The sequence below is a fragment of the Cupressus sempervirens genome, chromosome 8, assembly GCF_028749045.1.
Source record: "Cupressus sempervirens isolate cs-2001-9-10 chromosome 8, ASM2874904v1, whole genome shotgun sequence".
NCBI classification, from domain to species: Eukaryota; Viridiplantae; Streptophyta; class Pinopsida; order Cupressales; family Cupressaceae; genus Cupressus; species Cupressus sempervirens.
In genome coordinates, this window is record NC_143125.1 from 390717050 (window position 1) to 390732523 (window position 15474).

Consider the following 15474-nt stretch of genomic DNA (forward strand, 5'->3'; position numbering starts at 1 on the left):
AAGTATTGTGCTTAGTCTAGTTTTTGGTCCAAATTTTGAAGGCAATTTTGTAATGTGTTTATCTGTTAAATGTTCTGAAAATACATGAAGATAGAATGAACTGTGTTTATTTCTGAAGGCTTTTCTGAGTTTATTGTAAAAGATGTACCATTTTCAAAAGAAATGAATACAAACTATGAACTCTCCCCATATCAATTCTTTTTGAATTTTGTCTCCTGCTCAATACTTAGCTACCTTGATGTTGTATGAGTAAAAGCTTGTGCAATTGAATGCAATCTAGTTAGGTTGTATATCCATCTATCACTGCTGTTAATTCAATGGATTAAGTAAAAGCTTTGATGAATGTGATAAGATTCCTTAAGTATTGGAAAGGATTTTGAATGATAAATTTTGATGAGAATTGCTGATACAATTTTTTGTAAGGCAACAAATTAGATCTTAGATTTTGCTATAGACTTTGAAACCCCAATGGATTAGGCACTGATCAAGTTATTTCAGCTGAAAGAGAAGTATCTTACAAATTGTTGTTCAAATACATCATCAAATCAAATTTTAATTTTATTTCCTATAGATCTTCAAAATTAGCCAACACTTGTCTGCATGAAATCTTTTTAGCTTTAGTTAGCAATTGTTGTTAAAAACGTCTGCAGATCTATAGAAGATTTCTTGGCCCTATCTGTTTATGGGATGTGTTTTGGCAAGTTAGTAAGAATTATGTATATTTGAGGATTTTGAAATGAGAATCAGAATGAAACTAAGAATAATCCTCATACAGTAGTTTCATATTTGAACCATCCCTAGGTATACCCACCCTGGTTGTGCAGAGCCAAAAGAGTAGAAAACCATTTGTGGTTTTGTTGAAGTTGGGTCCAAATACCTTACATATGCAATTGTTGATAAGAATAGACTAGTCTTTAGATTGTGTATGTACTGTCATTCTGGTATTAAGCTTTTGTCTCTTAGTAGTTTTAGTACCTTTTTAAAACACCAACAAAATGGCGACTCTGTTGGGGACTTGTCCAACACCTCTGTGAAAAGTACTACAATTTCTTTGGTCCTGTTGTGTACATGTGTGTCATTTGATCTATGTCTTGCCCGTGGTTATAAGGGAATCTTTTGGTGTCAAACTTTGACAATTTAAAGAAGATTGAGCCCAAGTACCATTGCTACACACTGACGTATCTAGCCTATCCAAGTGTCTTATCTAAACAAGCAAGAGTTGCAGTCTTACAACATCAGTGATTGGTCTATCTGTGCCGTATATTTTTCCTATTTGAGTGTCAGTATCTCTTTATTAGCTAGAAGTCTTATTATATTTTTCCTGAAATAGGGTGGTGACTCAGTCAAGGTTTTGAAGTTAGTGCTTATTGAAATAAAAAGGTAAATATGGTTGAAAAAAGGAAAAATACAAGAGCTTACATGAGAGCCAATCCAGATGTATCAATGTATACTAATTTACCCCAAGGTGGTAGAAAGAACCAAATTAAGAAAAAGATAGATCCAAATCCCACTTGGAAATCCAGAGGTAATGCATCTGTCAATTCCCATTATCAACCAGTAGTAGGAAGAGAGTCTTCTTCGCTTAGCTCTGAATCCAAAACTACAAGACTCTTAGGAGGCATTTTCAGTACCCCATTACCAGATGAGAGAGTTTTTCAAGACAAGGACGTATCTACTATGGGAATTGCTTCATTAAGACCAGATCCTGTAGCCAATGTAAATTATAGACTAGGATTTAGGAGTTCATTTGATAATCCTTTTAATCCCAGAGCAGCCCCATATGTAGAACCAAACCTAATAGATCTGGATGACCCTGCTGATTCTGAGGCAACTTCTGTAGATCTTAAAGAAGTGCACTCTGAGATAGAATTTTTGAAAAAATGGATTGCTGAGGAAGAAGCTAAATGCATGCGTCTTGAAAAGGAAAAGGAGCAGGCCACCTTAGTTTCCATAATAGAAAGAGATACTTTGTTAAGAAGGATGGCTGCTTTGAAAGAGCAAAATAAAAAATTAGAAGAGAATACCATGACTCTCCATAAGGATGTTTTTGGAGATATTGATAATCTGAGAGCTAAAGTGCAAGAATAGGAGAAACACCTAAATCGAAGGCAAGAACTAGTTATTGCTCAAGTTCTAGCCTATAAACCTATTCAAGTTTATCTTGTAGAGCCCACTGCAAAAGCTCCAGATAAAGGGAAAGGCAAGGCTATAGGAATCCAAATAAATGAGCCTCAAGCTATACCAAGAAAACCTATACAACCCTCCATGACGAAGTTAGATCTAGATCTTGAGAAGGCTCAAAAAGAGAGGGAAGATCTTGCAAAAGAGCTTGAGAAGGTCGAGAATGAAGCTCAAGCTGCAGAAACTAGAAGGAAAATCCAATTCATAAAGTCTAATTCTGCATTAGCTTCATGGCCCAATCTGTCTATCCCACCTATAAATACTGTACCAGTTAGTGCTCTCACAATTTCAACTCATGGAATGCCCCAACCTGCCCCTACCCCATCCTCAAATGTTGGCACCCAAGCCCCATTTGTCCCACCACAACAGTCCCAAGCTACTCCCCTGAGTCAAGCTAATATAGCTAGCACCTCAAATGTTCCTAGTTTCTAGAAGAAACCTATATACCTGGAAAATTATAAACAGATATCATTTGCTAGTATTCCTGGTGCCCCCCATCCCATATCTTTTGATTTAAGGGATAAAGTGGTTAAGTTTTCTAGAAATAATGTTGTTACTGGTGAAGAACATTTGAGGACTTTCATTGACATGTTGAATGATTATGAAGTTGAACATGAAGACATGGTAATGAAATTATTTGTGCATTCATTAACAGAGGATGCAAGGGATTGGTTCAGGAGGTTGCTTGATGACAGTATTACCTCATGGAGTGATATTGAAAAGTTGTTTAAAGAGTAGTATGGAGACAATACCAATGCAGGATTCATGTTGAACGAGTTCAACAATATCAAGAGGAATCCAAATGAGTCCATATTTGATTTCAATGTGAGATTCCAAAAGGGTATGTACAAACTTTTTCAATTCATGAGGTTAAATGAAGATGTTTGTCTTACAACTTATTTCAATGCTTTTGATAGCAAAATGGCTTATCAATTGAGGGATAAAGATCCTAAGACTTTGAGAGATGCCTATAGAGTTGTTGTAAATATAGAGAATAATAGAAAGGCATCTAGCAAACTAGGTAGAAGGGATGATCCTAAGCTTTTTAATGCTAGGAACAATAATAAAAGGGAGGGTGACAAAACTCCTATAGGAAAAAAGCCCGAAGAACCTACTATAGGCCAGGTTTTAGAAATGCTCAAGAAGATGAATCCCACTAGTTTCAATAAGCTAAATATTGCTAAAAGAACCCCTATAAATAACAACAACTTCAATAGATAGCCTAGGATGCAGAATTACCCCTATACCACTCAGTGGAAAGATGGTAAACCAATTCCTAACCAGACCAAAAATGTGAAGGACAAGGGTACTCCAGGCCCTCTGCAAAGGAACATTGTAAATATGAATGATGATGTACCATGGTGCATTATATGCCAATCACCTCATTCTGCTAATTATTGTGTTGTTGCTCAGTCATTTGCCCAAGCCCAAGAAGTGCAAGCTGAAGAAGAAACTGAAGATAAGAGCCATGATGATATAAGCTGCAATATGGTGAGCATGTATGATGATTTGATCGATTCTAATTCAGAAGAGCTTGAAAATGATGTAACTAGCCAAAGAATTTCTTACCAGCTACATCATCAGCAAGTACTCTCAGATGATGAAGGGTATGATGCAGATAAGGTATGCAGTACATTTTTTGATGTGGGTCTCACAAGTCTAAGAATGCCCTCCAAGGAGGAAATTGACAAAATTACAGCCAAAATGATTTCACAAGTTCATAGCAATTATAATTTGAGAAATAGAGCAATAAGAAATGATGCAAGAAAGCCATCTAGTGTCTTCATCAAGGACATCACTCATAAGATAAATGATCAAGACAAGAAAGCCCATGTAGATATGCCTAAAATCAAGGAGAACAAGGGTAAGAAATGGGAACCAAAGAAGAAGGTTCAATTTCAGGTAAACGAAGCAACAAAACCAGTTGTGCAACCAAAGAAATCAGAACCAGATGTTGTAAAGCAAAATGTGGTGCCTACTACCCAAAAGACTCCGACTCCAGGTACTATTATAAAACCTACTGTGGTTGAACCTGTTGATATGATATCCATGTTATCTCAAATTACTATAAAAGTGCCCCTGTCTGAACTTTTTAGGATTGAAGAACATAAGAATAAGGCTTTGTCATGGTTCGGTGGAATAGCAAGCAATAATATTATTGTGGACCAAGCTATGCCCCAACAAACCCCATTAGTAATAGAGGATAGTGGTATCATATCATAGATTCCTTAAATGTTCCTAGATGATTCCTCAGTGGCATTCATAGAAGATATTGATCCTTTCTTCCTTAGTCTAATCATAAAAGGGAAGACCCTAAAAAATTGCATGATAGACTCAGGAGCTTCCAACACTATAATGCCTTTCAAGGTAATGGAAGCCTTAGGATTGAAGGTAGATACCAAGCAAGGCAGATGTAGAGGGATGGATGCTAGAGAAGTCCCAGTCATAGGTACTATAAATGCCCTCCCATTCAGATTGGTTGTGTATCCTGAAGTATAATTAACCATGTCTGTCCTTGTGGTAGATATACCTCCACATTACGGAATGTTACTCTCCAAAAAATGGAGTGCTGCCATGGGGGGAAGCCTACAATGTGATCTAACTTATGCCACTTTTCATATAGGGGACAAAGCTATCAGGGTAAATAGGGAACCAAGGGTTAACCACATCTTAGGTCAAGAAATTGACAAAGATACCACTTGTTTCCTAGATACTGGGATTAATGCTTTCAGAGCTGAATTAATTATTTAGGAAGTTGAAAATTTACCTGCTATCATTGAAAATAAGGTGGAATGTTGCATGAATTCATCAAAATTATGGACAATGTTCTTTGATGGAGCTAGTTCTAAAGAGGGTGCAGGGGCAGGTGTAGTCTTTGTGTCCCCTGAAAATAATACTTTCAAGTATTCATTCACCTTGAAGTTTTCTTGCACTAATAATATTGCAGAGTATGAAGCATTGCTGCTAGGGCTCAAAGTTGCCATACATCATAAGATTAAGAAATTATGTGTCATAGGGGATTCTGAACTAATTATCTCTCAGATCAAAGGAACCTATTCATCAAAAAATAGGAGACTGAAACAATATAGAAATGTAGTTTGGGATTAGATAGAATTCTTTGATGCATTTGGGATTGCATGGAGAAATAGAACACAAAATAAGATGGCTGATCTTTGGCAAATGTAGCCATCAAGCCAAAAGAAATATCATTTGTAGGAATCTCCCAAATTGAGGTGCAAAACAGGCCTTCCATACCTAACAACATTGAAAATTAGCAAGTTTCTGAAGATGATAAGGATATTACAAATTTTTTGTTAAATGAAGACAAGTATCACGGTCAGGAGATGGATTGTAGTGGACTGATTGAAACCATAAATGGGAAGGAAACCATTTTTGGTCAAGAGATAATGCAATTAAAAACAAATAAGATGCCAAAGGGGTTAGTAGTCTTGAAAAATATTTTTGATAATCAAGATAGAGTAAAATCTGGAGTAAATGACCCCAAAACCTAGGAGTTAGAAGAAATAAACTTGGGTACTGATGAAGTTCCTAAAAGGGTTTATATTGGCCAACATTTGCCTATTGAAATCAGGAAAACATTGATTGACCTACTTAGAAAATACAAACATGTTTTTGCTTGGTCACATGATGACCTTAAGGCTTATAGGGAGGATCTTTTCCAGCATGTCATACCATTGAAGGAAAATGTAAGACCGTTTAGGCAAAAAAAGAGACCAATCAATCCTACCCTTGCCCCAAAAATGCAAGAAGAACTGACAAAACTGAGAGATGGTGGAATAATCAAACCAATCAGGCATTCCACCTGGGTTTCAAACCTAGTTCCTGTTAGGAAGAAGAATGGAGATATTAGGCTTTGTGTTGATTTTAGAAATCTAAACATTGCATCTCTGAAGGACAATTATGGCTTACCTAATATGGAAGCCATGTTACAACAAGTAACTGGCTCTGAATTGATGTCAATGATGGATGGCTTTTCTGGATATAATCAAGTTCTAGTAAAAGAAAGTGAACAGTTCAAGACAGCCTTCACAACCCCTTGAGGAACATATGTATATGTGAGGATGCCTTTTGGCTTGATTAATGCAAGAGCTACTTTCCAAAGAGCCATGGATGTAGCATTTCATGAGTATATTGACAAATTTATGGTTGTGTACTAGGATGATCTTACAGCGTATTCTAACAAGGCTAAAGATCACTGCAAACACTTGGAAAAAATCTTTATAAAAGCCCTGGAATATGGGGTATCTTTAAACCCAAAGAAATGCACATTTAGGGTCATAGAAGGAAGGTTATTAGGACACATAGTGTCTAAGGATGGGGTAAAAATAGATCCTGAGAGGGTAGTAGCTATTGACAAAGTGCCCAAACCAAAAAATGTGAAAGGAATTCAGTCCTTTTTTGGCCAGGTCAATTTTCTGAGGAGATTTGTTACAAATTTTGTGGAAATCAATAGACCCATCTCAAAGATGCTTAAGAAAGGAGCTGTTATAGATTGGAATGGTGAACCCTCACAAGCATTCCAAGATATAAAAACTGCAATAAAGAATGCTCCAGTATTGAGGACCCCAGATTATGCAAAGCCCATGCATATTTTCTCTTTTGCGTCATTCCATACTATAGCTGCAGTCTTATTACAAAAAAATCAAGAAGGATATGAGCAGCCCATTGCCTTTTTCAGCAAGTCCCTGCAGCCTACTGAACTGAAGTATGAAATAAATGAAAAACAAGCATATGCTTTGGTAAAGGCTGTAAAAGCTTTAAGAAGTTATTTGGTAGGTGCTATTGTTATCGCTTTTGTACCCAGTGTTGCAGTCAAGGATATTTTCTCTCAGCAGAAAGTGTCAGGTAGGAGGTGTAGATGGATCAATAGAATCCAGGAATTTAACATTGATATACAAATAAAAAAATTAGTAAGAGGTCAAGGTTTGGCCAAACTCATGGCTCAAACTAATCTAGAGGCAAATCAGATAAATCTAGTAAATGATGATCTCAGAACTGACTTATGCGACATGGACCACTGTGATTGGTACACCAATGTCATATATTATTTGCAACATATGGAAGCTCCTCCCCATCTGCCTGACAATGAAAAAAGGAATACTAAATTGCAAGCCATCAAGTACATAATTGTCCAAAATAACTTATGGTGGAGAAATTTTGAGGGAATCCTGTTGAAATGTGTGGATAAAGAAAAGGCAACAGAGGTTTTGAAAGAAATGCATGCTAGAGTATGTGGAGGACAGTACATGCCCAAAACTACTGCACATAAAATAATGAGGGCTGAATTCTGGTGGCCTTCTCTGTTCAAGGATGCTCAAGTTATGGTTAGAAAATGTGATCCTTGTTAGAGGTTTGCTGGAAAGCCTAAATTCTCAGGAAATACTCCATTGAGACCAGTTGAGACTCAAGCACCTTTTCAACAATGGGGTCTGGACTTCATAGGAGATATTTTCCCCAAGTCTAGCACTGGCTATTCTTGGATTCTGGTTGCTACTAACTACTTTACAAAGTGGGTGGAGGCTATCCCCACAAGAAATGCAACAAGTAAAGTGGTAAATAATTTCCTGTTGAATAATATTATTTCTAGGTTTGGATGTCCACACAGAATTGTCACAGATAATGCTATGTGTTTCAGATCTGAGGAGTTCATCAAATTTTGTGAAAAATATGGAATGACAAGATCATCATCTGCTCCATATCATCCACAAGGGAATGGACAAGCTGAGTCCACAAATAAAATCCTGTTGAAGGTCATTAAGAGAACCTTGCATAATAATAAAAAGGCATGGGATTCCAAGTTACAGTTGGCAATATGGGCTGACAGAGTAACTATAAAGAAAGCAATTGGTGTAGCTCCATTTGATTTAGTGTATGGAATTCAAGCCAGAATGCCTCAAAACAATTTGATGGGACTATACAATTACATCCAGTTATATGATGAAGATACTACAGATGAAATGCAAGAAAGAATGGATGAATTGGTAGGATTGACCGAAACCAGAAGAGAAGCATCTTTGAAGAACCAAAAGTTGCAATTGCAAGTCAAAACACTTTATGACAAAAGAACTGTAAGTAGAAAATTTGAAAATGGAGACCTAGTCTTGATGTGGAATGCCAGAATTGAAGATAAAGGAAAACATGGCAAATTTGATCCTATTTGGTTAGGCCCATATCTCATTGAGAATACTTGGGGTGACGATTCTTATATAATCAAAGATATATCTGACAATATTCTTGAATTGCCAGTTCATGAACAGTTCTTGAAGAGGCATTTTTCTTGAAAAATACTTATTTTCTTCCATGAACAGTAGTTTTAGGGTTCCTGTCATTTTGCTTTCTCTGTAAATCCTTGTAAGTATCCTTGTGCAGTTTGGTTCCTTGTTTTTTGTGTGTTGCTTTGTGCTCTCTGAAGAAGTTGTCATTTTGCCAAATGTGTGGTCTACTCTCCCATAGATTCTAAAATTCTTGCATAGACTCAAGTAGTCTATCATCCCCAGACATAGCCACTGTTGGTCTGACTTTTTGTGCAATAGAAGTTTTGTTAAAATATAGAAAAGTCAAAAATTTTATTTGAAACATAGGTTTTCTGAGTAATCCATCCATAAGAAAAAACTCATGAAAACCCTATGTTCTATCTGTTCATAAACTGTCAGGCGCGAAACTTTTAAATTTTCAAATGAGAAGAATATTCTATCCATTTTATTTCCTGTTTCCCTGAGGTTCTCTTTTTCTCAATCATTCTAACCGTCAGATCCAAGTAGATCTACCGCTGTTGTTACCTCGCTATGAAAAATTGCATGCTTTTTAAGCCATGCGAGGTAGCGAGTGCTGAGTATTCTACAAGGCGGGACCGCAAAGTGAAGATACAATGATCAGACATTGGTTTTATGAATGATTTATTATGCAGGTACACATTGCAACTACCATCCAAATAGGAAAGGGGACCTAGTAGAATATCTGAAAATAGAGCCGAAATGATGTTTTTTCTGACGCTTCGCCACCTCACTATCACAAAAATTAGACACTTCGCTGTTAGCGAAGTAGCGAGGTCCCATAAAGTCTGAAGGGGTGATGACATTACATTTTGCCGGTGCCTCAACTTCACCAGGTGGTGTGACAAGTCATAAATGCTGTTGTCAAACGCAGTTTAAGTAACAACAATTATCATTTTCTGCCCCTTGCATTTTTCGATACAAAATTCTTTAAAACATCGAAGCTCGCTACCTCGCTATCTGAAAAATCAGATACTTCACCGTTAGCGAAGTAGCGAGGTCCCGTTAAAAAGAAAGATCAGCGATGACCTTTGGTCACTTGGAATGATACTTAGGACTACAATAAATTTTGACAGGCACTAGCTATGCAGAGATCTTTGTTTTCATTAATGCCTTTCTGTCCGAATGTGCAAAGAGATCCTAAACGTCAGCTTGGAATGGAATCAACAGTCCTCACTACCTCGCTATGCAAAATTGCATGTTCTTTAAGCCATGCGACATAGCGAGTATAAATCAGAAGACCCTACGCGGTTTCCTCACCCTTGATTGAGTATGTGATCAATGGCTATCACTTTCTCGCTATGAAGAGTTGCAAGGGAGATAACTATAGCGACATAGCGAATAGGGCCCATCGCTTTCTTTCTAAGCAAACCTAGTGGCATATCATTTGATTGATTTTGAATCAGATTGACGGTTGTCGCTACTTCACTATGGCAAGATGCTTATTTTTTATGCATAACAAAGTAGCAACATGCTGACACGTGTCCTCAGATGTCAATGGGTCCAGATACAAGTGCCATCAAGGAAAGAATGATATACGTGGTAAGTTCTCATTGGGTAAAGTGACTGACATGTCAAATGTAACTCCTAGTTGTTCTTTCCATATCACATGATCGTAGGATCTTTAAAGATCGATGGCATAGTTTTAAACACAAAATCTAGTGCCACTCCTTGTATTAATTAGACATGAAAGCATCGTCCATGAGAAAAAATAGAGTATAATACAGAGAGTTTTTATCAGTTTCATCTCATGCGAGCAAAGATTTGAAGCCATTCTTGTGTAGAAGCAATTACTGAAGGAAAGTGTGCCAAAACCTGGTAGAAATTGTGAAGTTGTTTGTTCACGGAAAGTTTGTGGAGATACAGAGGAAAACAAAGACAAAATTCAAGTAAGTAATACTACCATAATCCTCGTAGGCTTTCCAGTTCTGTGAAAAATAAGTCCAAGATGCCTCCAAAGAAGGGATTTTTAGGTGTAGTAAATTATTTGGATAGGAATGTGCATGATGATTTGCTTGAGTTTCTTCCTGAGTCTACTGTAGAGACAGCACAAGTTAAGAGGTTAACCTCATTGAACCCTAGGCTAAGGGTAGCTGATGGACTGTATGATAAGGGTAATTGGGTTCAGGATACTCAAACTTCTCAAACTAGTTTGAGTCTGTTCAAAAAGTGGTTTGTAGAGAGGAAATTGTATGTCCCTCATGCCAATATATGGAATTTTGACCTTGGAAAGCTTGTTGTTCCCAGTGTGTTTATGGATTATGACCTTCTTGAAATTGTAGCAAAAAGCTATGATCCAGCCACTAAGGTAGTGAGAAGAATGGATGGTGAGGTTTTAATTACCATCAATCTAGAAGAAATTAGGAAGGTTTTCAGTGTGGGACCTCTCACCATGTATCATGTGCCCATTAATTTGATAGAGTTAGAAAAAGAGTATATGTCCAAAAGGGATATAATTAGACAAGGTGTGTTGAAAGCCCACATAGGCAAGATTGGAAATCTACCAACAATAACATCATCTTCTAAAGAACCTTTCAAGAAATCATGCTTTAATGTCAGGGTAGTAGAAATATATAGGACCCTGTGTAGAGTCTTCGGAGAGGGTGAAGAAGACTTTATTCTAGTGAGCTTCATGTATATGATCACCCAAATCTCTTCTTTCGGTGTAGAAATAATTTTTGATTTTGCATCTTACCTGGCTAATGAGATTCACAATGGATTGGTGGGGATTGCAAAGGGCAAGGTGGAAAAGGTTTGGGGTCAGTACTCCCTATTGATGCATATGTTTCTTTTTAAAGGGGCTACGTATTTTGCTAAAGAAATGGTTTTAAATAGGGAACAAGAGGGGGAGGCACTACCAATTCAATTGTGGAGTGCAGACATGACTTGGGAGGCAGAAAATGCTAGTTTTGTCAGATTTGATAGGCATTTTCCTTCTAAACTAAGATGCCTCATATTAAGTGACAATCTCAGAATTCCTAAGGCACTAATGCATCTTGTTAGGCCTATGGATAGACCCCATAGTTTAAAAGTATCACATAATTGGGGAGATATCATCCCATATCCAGTCTCAACTGTCATTAGGGTCTGTGGTTTCAAAGGGACACCCCATGTACTACCCTATCAGGTACCTTTAAAGGTAGGGGTAGCTGAATTTTTATGGCAGTTGGGAGGAGTGGAGGAAACCTTTTTGCACAAAAGAGGAACAGGATCAATTTTTCCTACTTTCACTATAGCTCACCAGTTTGTAATCACTAAATAAGGATGGATCTTCCTCTACAAATTTTTGGATCGATATAAGATGGCAGTATCTCCTGCTCATTGTTGTGACACAGAAGACTTCTTTAATTCTGCTCTTAGACATAGAATCAAGCTTCGTCCAAGTCAGCATGAATTTTATTTCCCTGAAGATATAATAAGGAATGAATATTCCCTCTAGGAACAAGAAACAAAGAAAGAAAAATGGAGAGTCTATTCAAAAGTTTTGGAATTCATTAATTATTTTGACAAAGATTACAGTCCTCTAAATAATGCAGATAGGATAAATAAACTCATGAGTACTTTTTCAGAAATAATGGAGGTAATGAATGAAAAGAAACAACATTTTATTGATTCTTTTCCAGATAAAGCCAGAGAAGTTATGAGGAAATTGGGTTTCACCCCTAACATAGGAGTAGGTCCACTGGTTGTCTGAAAAAGGACAGGATATACTGTTATTCGGGAGCAAATGCCCATTGTAAACAAAGAAAAATAGGTAATTGAATCTACTAGTACTATCCTTGAAGAAAGACCCCCTGAACCTTCTCCCAAAAGAAGAAAAATAATAAGGGAAGAAGAATCCCATGATGAAGGTTACTCACCTTCCCAAACTCCAATGAGAATTGAGGAAGAGCAGCTCACCAATGAGCAAATTGAACAAATGGGGTCGCAAGGAGGAGTTTTTGTCACTCAAGCAGAAATTGATGAAGGGAACCCCCAAGAGCCTCCTATGCCAAGTTTTAAATTGACTGTAGTAGATTTCAGAGGAAGGGAATTAGACCTTGTTTCAGAGCAGGCCAGTCAGTAATTTTTGTCTGATAACAGTTTTGTTAAATCTAGGGCTTTTTATCAGTTTGCATGGAGGGAAAACATGCACATTTTTGAACAAAGGTGTAGGGATATGAAAGCAGAACATCCAAAAATGGATGAAGCCTCCATTCAAAATCAAATAAAAGAACAGATGATACAGGAATTCCAAAATATAACCCCTGACGAGGGTAGACAGATGGTGAAAAATGCAAATATTTTATTATTGCCCAATTGGGATATTGCTGATGCATTAATTTTTAATTCTGTATCAAATAATTTAGGATTAGAGGATTTAGATAAAAAAGAATTCTTAGGGATAGCATTCAGTAATGATCATGTTGCCCTTGTCATGAGGTCACTAAGAAGAGGATCCAGGACTACTCCATTACAGCCTGATGATTCAGGACTAATAGGGAATATCATTGTGAGGAGGGTCATTGATACTTCAAATGTACAGGAAGCCTACATGAATGTGGACTATTCTAAATTTGCCTTGGCCACTGCAGAGAGAGAAGAAAAGGAAATGATTGATTTGTAGAATAAGTATGAAATAGTGGTGGATTCCTACAATCAAGAAGTAAAAAGGAGAATTGAGTTGGAAAACAGGGTATCTCAATTGGAGAAGATACTTGGGAAAAGAAAGGTGGGAGAATCTAGTGTGCCTAGAATTATGTACCCTCCACAGTCATTTTTTGGATCAACTCCTATCATTGAAATACCTGACACCCTTGAAAGGCCACAATTCTATAATGTAGAGGAATTTGAAGAAGAAAAAATAAAGTTGCATGAGTTGCAGATAAAAGTGAGAAATCAATATGAAGAAAAGTTAAAGCAGGGTGTAATATATTTGAGGGATAAAATACAATGGTCAACTTTTTATGACCAGTTGACAAGAATTATAACCTTTTTGGATGAGTTGAACAAAGAAAAGGATAGACTGACTTCTCTTGTGCAGAAATGGAGGGAGAGAAACAATGATATTACAATCATATGTATATCTGTAGTCCAAATGCCTTATCACCAAGTTGAGAAGATTTTTGATTTGTTAAATAAGCTAGAGAATTTTGGTGATGAAAGAGATTCTTTACAGAGAAGATTAACACTCTGTTTTTCCAAATATATTGCTGAAAAATTCACCTTATTTTCTTGTGCTCTAGAATCTGTTGATACATTAAAGGTAAAGGAAAAATGGAACAGGGAGATAGATGAGTTATTCAATGAAAGAATAATAAACATTATGAGTGAGGCTGGCCACTGGTTCTGGGCAAATACAAGTGAAGAGCTAGTAAAAATATAGTTGTTTTATACTGCTATGAAGAAAGAATTTGATGATTTAGAAGAAAGTGCAAATTCTTTAATAAAGATACAAAGAGAAGCTCTAAGTTTTGATTGGCCAGAGGATGATGTTTTTAATAAATGGAAAAATCAGTTTCTAGAACAAATATCAGAAGATGATGAGGAAGAAGGTGAAAAAGTAACAATCACCCCCGAAGTTAATACTGAGGACACAAAAACTCCCCAGGCTGAAGTAAATTTACAGATAGCTGAAGACAACACATCACTTTCAAACCTCATGGCTACTTACTCCGAGGATGAAGATTGATTGTAAGATTAGATTGTTTGTATCTCAACAAATAAGAAGCATAATAGAAAGGGACCCACCAAGAAATGTTTGTTGTAATTAACCTTTCTATTATTTTGTTCCTGTCTTTAGAAGGACACCTCTCATTTGTTTAGCCTGAAGCTTGTTGCATCTCACACTATTTAAGTGAGATCCCAAGGCTAAAGAAGGGTCCGAATTCTTTTTCTTCTAAGTATTGTGCTTAGTCCAGTTTTTGGTCCAAATTTTGAAGGCAATTTTGTAATGTGTTTCTCTGTCAAATGTTCTAAAAATACATGAAGATAGAATGAACTGTGTTTATTTCTTAAGGCTTTTTTGAGTTTATTTTAAAAGATGTACCATTTTCAAAGGAAATGAATACAAACTATGAACTGTCCCCATATCAATTCTTTCTGAATTTTGTCTCCTGCTCAATACTTAGCTACCTTGATGTTGTATGAGTAAAAGCTTGTGCAATTGAATGCAATCTAGTTAGGTTGTATATCCATCTATCATTGCTGTTAATTCAATGGATTAAGTAAAAGCTTTGATGAATGTGATAAGATTCCTTAAGTATTGGAAAGGATTTTGAATGATAAATTCTGGTAAGAATTGCTGATACAATTTGTTGTAAGGTAACAAATTAGATCTTAGATTTTGCTATAGACTTTGAAACCCCAATGGATTAGGCACTGATCAAGTTATTTCAGTTGAAAGAGAAGTATCTTACAAATTGTTGTTCAAATACATCATCAAATCAAATTTTACTTTTATTTCCTGTAGATCTTCAAAATTGGCCAGCACTTGTCTGCATGAGATCTTTTTAGCTTCAGTTAGCCATTGTTGTTAAAAATGTCTGCAGATCTATAGAATATTTATTGGCCCTATCTATTTATGGGATGTGTTTTGGCAAGTTAGTAAGAATTATGTATATTTGAGGATTTTGAAATGAGAATCAGAATAAAACTAAGAATAATCCTCATACCGTAGTTTCATATTTGAACCATCCCTGGGTATACCCACCCTGGTTGTGCAGATCCAAAAGAGTAGAAAACCATTTGTGGTTTTGTTGAAGTTGGGTCCAAATACCTTAGATATGCAATTGTTGATAAGAATGGGCTAGTCTTTAGATTGTGTATGTACTGTCATTCTAGTATTAAGCTTTTGTCACTTAGTAGTTTTAGTACCTTTTTAAAACACCAACAGGGTCTAGGAACAAGAGTCCAAGTCTTATTCTTCTCTATTTTCTCTATTTCTTTATTCATATATTCAATCCAAATTTCATTAACCAAATCATATTCAATATTTCTAGGTTCAAATTTAACAAGAAAA